The following is a 6,000-nucleotide window of genomic DNA, read 5'->3' on the forward strand; positions in this document are numbered from 1 at the left end:
CAACACTTCGAGGAACTTGGCACTTTTGACTATCTCCAGCTCAGCAACATTGATGCAGATAGGGGCTTGTCCTCCATCTTGCTTCCTGAAGTCAATGACCAGTTCTTTTGCTTTGCTGACGTTGAGGGACAGATTGTTATCTTCACACCACACCACCAAGCACTCTATCTCTTTCCTGTATTCTGTCTCGTGGCAGTAAGAAATCACAGACGTACGAAGTGGGAAAAGCCATGGATTTCAAAACAGGGATGAGGATTTTAAAATTGTAACATCAGTTGACAAGGAACAAATATAGGCTAGCGAGGACCGAAGTGGTGAGCAAACAAGATAAATGTAATTTAAGACAGAAGCAGTAGAGTTTTAGTTGAGTACAAGTTTCCAGACTTTAAAATGTAATGCCAGCCAAGAGTCCATTAGAACTATCAAGACTGGAGGAAACAAAGACAGAAATAATGCCCACTGCAGCTGATGGCAGATGTGGGACAGAGTTAGGTGATGTTGCAGAGGTGGAAACAGGCAATGATGGCATGGATATGGATGCAGAAGCTGAAATAAGCTAACAAGATTACAATCAATCCAGTTAGATCAGATCAGACTTACAGTGTGGAAACAGGCCCTTCGGCCCAACAAGTCCACACCGACCCGCCGAAGCGCAACCCACCCATACCCCTACATTTACCCCTTACCTAACACTACGGGCAATTTAGCATGGCCAATTCACCTGACCCGCATATCTTTGGACTGTGGGAGGAAACCGGAGCACCCGGAGGAAACCCACGCAGACACGGGGAGAACGTGCAAACTCCACACAGTCAGTCACCTGAGTCGGGAATTGAACCCGGGTCTCAGGCGCTGTGAGGCAGCAGTGCTAACCACTGTGCCACCGTGCCGCCCCTAGGTATCTGATGGCTTCCAGGCAGAGGGATTCGTTGATGGCTACAGAACAATTTTGTAGTAGGGGGTTTAGGCCAATTATGCCAGTTCACAGCATCATCTTCTGGTTGGTGTTGAACTGAAGTGTGTTCTTCAGTTTGTTTTCGTGGCTTTTTAAAAATTCACTCGTGGATGGGGGCATTGCTGCTGGCCAGTGTTTATTGTCTGTCCCTAGTTGCCCATGAGAAGGTGCAAGTAAGCTGCCTTCCTGAACCACTACAGTCCATGTGCTGTAGCTTGACTCACAACGTGGTTAGGGAGGGAATTCCTAGGATTTGGCCCAGCAACAGTGAAGGAATGATGATATATTGCCAAGTCAGAATGGCGAGGGGGTTTGGAGGGGAATAGGTGGTGGTGAGGCTAGGCAGGATCAGACAAGAATTATGGTGTGTGTGTGTGTGTGTGTGTGTGTGTGTGTGTGTGTGTGTGTGTGTATACGTGCGGTCTGCATTTATAGCTGCAAGAACTTTTTCAATCTTTTGGCTTACCACTAATCTTCCTTTCAATTTGATACTAACCTTAACTTCCTTTGTTAAGAATGATTAGTTTGTCCACTTCTTAAAATCCTTCTTCTACAGTGGGACATATCTTTGCTGTAAATCATTCTTAAATGTCTGCTATCATTCATTTCCTCTCTTTTCTGCAACATCTTCCCAGTTCATTCCAGCCAACTCTGTCCTTGTTCCTTTGTAGTTACCCTTATTGAGTTCAGTTCAGCTTTTTCTGACACATGTTTCTCCTTCTCAAATGCTAAATTCTACCATGTTATGCTCACCAATTTCTAGGAGATCTTTTGCTCCAAGATAATTTATTAAACTTGCTGTATCACACATTACCAGATTCAAAACTTAATCACTGGTTAGATCCATAACATATTGTTCAAGGAAGCTGACTCAAATCCACTCTATGTTTTCTTTACATGGTTACTTCTGCCAATCTGACTATCCCAATCTACATGAAGATTAAAGTCAACCATGATTAACATACTGTCTTTTTTACATGCCCTTGTTATATCCAATTCAATTGAAGGATTGCAATTGCCACTTTACTTACTGCCAATAGACAATCGTCATGCCAATGTCTGAAATCAGACTCAATGTGTGCTGATCCATTATATCATCTAGTACAATGTCTATCATTTTTCTAATTAAAGTCTCGTGGTTTTCTCTGAAATAAAAGAACCTCAGTAGTATGTAGGTTTCTCCCCCTCCTTTTTCTATGAAAACAGTGTTTATTAAGACTGGTGCATAGTCTGGAAACATTTGAGGTTAGCCACAGTAGGCAGGGGAGGGACTGATTTCTCCTTATACATAATCTTTAATATCCAGGCTTCATGCCAATCACAGCATGTGTGCAGATACTGCTTACCAGCAGAGGGGGCAAGGAAGGAAGGGAGGGTCTACTCATGGACTTTCAAGCATACATCTTGGTAAGACAAATCAAAGAATGTTGTTACCCCTCCTACTGTTCTCAATGTGTTGGTGTCTAGTAGCATCCTGACAATAACAAGTGTGGAAAACAGAAATAAAGGAAGAAATGGAGAACTGAGCAAATTTCTTTCACCTTGCTCCAACTTTCAGAAGTTTCCATCAAATGTAAGTTGTCAAATTTGAAACTGGAGCTAAATGACTGAGGAGAAATTGACATTTTCCAATTACACTGTGCTCCACTAAAGTCAGTGTATGCCATAGGTCATCAATTTGCATATTAAAAGTGAGCAAACTGCCATTTTCAGGTGAAGACTTTGGAGGGTCATTGGTAGGTTGCTTTTAAAATGGCACACACCACATGAGCGTTGACTACTGACTCCACATTGAGATTGTTAGTGCTCCATTAACATTGAGCTGCCTGCTATTTTTCTTCCATTTCTTACTTTGTTAGATTATTGTTGGGGAACTTCAACATGCTAAATGTTTGTTCAGCAACTCTTACAGCCTTGATACCTGCTAAGTTTCTATGCAGCCAATCAAACATTTTTGGTGTGTTGTCAATATTGTAATGTAGGAAACACAGTAAGCTGAATCTTATTTTTTGTTTTGGCTAAGTGTCAGTTTGAGTGATTTTAATGGAGAGTTTCTCTCCATGGGGCCTAGTGAGAATTCTTGCTGCACTTCACCAAAATTGCCATGTTAACTGCCTACGCTATGGTGCCCAATTCTGGCCTTAATCAACTAGTCACTATTCTTGGAAGAACTAATCTCCACCTGCTCTTCTTTGCCACACAACTCCTGTCATATGAAGGGACCATGCCAGGTATGATCGTACACTGTCTCTCCACCCACCTCGAAATCAGAATGCTTCAGTCAGGGATTAACTCCCTTCCAAATTACCCTGCTCCTATCCATGATGTACCACAATCCCCCTTACAAATACAGCTGCCCCCTTCACATTGGTCAACCCACATTCTCGTAAGACCACAGCCAGTTTGCTGAGTCTCCTTCACACAGCTACAGCCTCTCCTGTAGCCAGGTAAATGAATAGGCAAGGTTTGGAGAGTTATGGGCCATCTGCAGACAAGTGAGTCTGGTTTAATTTAGGAATATGGTTGGTGCAGACTTGTTTGACCGAAGGGTCTGTTTCCATGCCGTATGATTCTATAACCTTTCCACTAATTTGTCTGCATGGACTAACTATGGTCCATTGGCTTGAGCACCTTAACTGGATAGCCCTGGACAAGAAATACTCAGACCCCTGACAACTTAGAAAGTTGTATATCTTCCAGACTGTGTTAGCCCTACTTCCAGGACTAGCCACTGGGCAGTCAGAGGGTTGACAATGACCCATTTGCCAGACTACAGAGGCATGGACCTCCTGAGAACACACTGAAGAGATGCCTGACCGGAGCTAATCCCCTAGACTGGTATAGGAATGCCATTCAATCCAGGATGACACTTATTGTGTCGGGATTCCCTGACTCACAGGTGCCTCCATGCATTTTGCTTGGAATAACATCCCCAAGACTTTGAGCCATGTCTGCTGGATTGCTGCACATGTAGTGGTTTCTCTGTGTCATCTCCTGGCACATGGTGCAAGTGTAATATTGGCATAGCATAGTGCAGTGCTGCAAAATGTAATACTCTCTTGACTGAGAATTGCTGATCTGCAAGGCATGCTGCCTGGTTGTATTACTGTACTAAATGCCAAAACAAGGCAAAACAGGGATGCTGTGAGCTTGCAGCTGGGCACTAAGTGAGTGAGAGCTAAGGGAGCAAATTAGAGTCCTGGAGATGCAGCCTGGTTCCACTGTCCAGGCTGAGAGCTTGTCCCATAGTGTCCTTTCAGCGGCCTTTCATGCTAGTTGTCTGTGCACCCTAAATGCAGGTTTCAAATTGCAAGGTATTCTGCAAGTGAGTGGGTGAGCATTCATGAGGATCCTGAGGGCATTAGTAATTATCGGATGTCAAAATTTGCAGTTGATGGATGGCCATCTATCACGCCCTGAAATGATGTGCATGATGAGCAAAATAGAATACAGAAGCAGCAGTAGGCCATTCGGCCCTTTCAGCCTGCTCTGCCATTCTACATGATCATGGCTAGGTCCTCTGTTCCTGCTTTCACCCCCATTCCCCCTGTTCCCTTGAGCCCCAAGAAATATATCTACATCATTCTAAACATTTTTCAATGTTTTGGCCTCAACAGATTCCTGTGATAGAAAACTTCACAGGCTCACTGTTGTCTGAGTGAAGACATTTCTCGTCAACTCTGCCCAAAAAGGCCTACCTCTTGTCATTAGACTGAATTTCCTGGTTCTGGACTCCCTGATCACCAAAAGCATCCTTCTTGCATCTGCCCTGTCTAATCCAGTTGGCGTTTTATAGGTTTCTATGGGGCTGCCCTTCACTTATTCTTCTAAACTCCAGTGAATGGTTGTAATGAATCCAATCCTCTTTGTACATTGGACCTGCCATCCCAGGAATCAGTCTGGTAAACTTTTGTTGCACCTCCTCAATAGCTAGAATATCCTTCCTTAGATAGTGAGACCAAAACTGCACACAATATATCAAAGCCCTATACAGGGGTTGCAACAAGACATTCCTCCTCCTTTACTCAAATCCTCTCGCAATGAAGGCCAATATACCATCTTTGTTTCTTCGCTGCCTGCTGAGCCTGCATGCTGACTTTCAGTAACTCATACATGAGGATACCCAAGTGTCATTGCACCTTCCCTTTTCTCAACCTATCCCCATTCAGAGAATAACCTGCCTGCCTGTTTTGGCAACCAAAGTGGATAACCTCGTATTTATCCACATTTTACTTCAGCTGTCATGTATTGGCCACTTCTTCAACTTGTCCACAACACACTGAAGCTTCTTTTCATCCGCATTGCAGCATTCTCTTCCACCCAGCTTTATTTCATCTGCAAACGCTTGGGTCCTAGCACTGATCCCAGCAGTACCTCATTAATTACTGCCTGCCACTCTGAAAAAGACCCGTTTATTTCTACTTTTTGTTTCCTTCTGACAACCAGTTCTCACTCCATTTCAGTGCACAGCCTCCAATCCCATGTGCTTTAATTTTACAAACAAATCTTTACATGCAGGACCTTATTGCAAGACTTCTGAAAATTAAAGTAAAACACATCCAATGACTCCCCTTATCCATTCATTACATCTTCAAAAGATTCCAGTAGATTTGTAAAACACAACTTTCAGTTCTTAAATCTGTGCTGACTCTATCTGAACATCTTATCATCTTCCATGTGCTCTGTTATTCGTCTTTTTCCATTCTAGCATTTTTTCCATTACCGATGTCAAGCTAACTGGTCTATAATTTATTGTTTTCTCTCTGTCTCCCTTCTGAAATAGTGTGATGATATTAAGCTAAGGGCACGTGATTCTGGTCTCCCTGCTATAAGAAAGATGTTGTGAAACTTGAAAGGGTTCAGAAAAGATTTACAAGGACGTTGGTATGGTTGGAGGGTTTGAAGAGTTGTAGGAAGAGGCTGAATAGGCTGGGGCTGTTTTCCCTGGTATATCAGAGGCTAAGGGGTGAAGTCAGAGAAAGTTATAAAATCATGAGGGGAATGGATAGGGTAAATAGACAAGGTTTTTCGCCAGGGTTGAAAGT

Source organism: Hemiscyllium ocellatum, chromosome 12 (assembly GCF_020745735.1).
Source record: "Hemiscyllium ocellatum isolate sHemOce1 chromosome 12, sHemOce1.pat.X.cur, whole genome shotgun sequence".
NCBI classification, from domain to species: Eukaryota; Metazoa; Chordata; class Chondrichthyes; order Orectolobiformes; family Hemiscylliidae; genus Hemiscyllium; species Hemiscyllium ocellatum.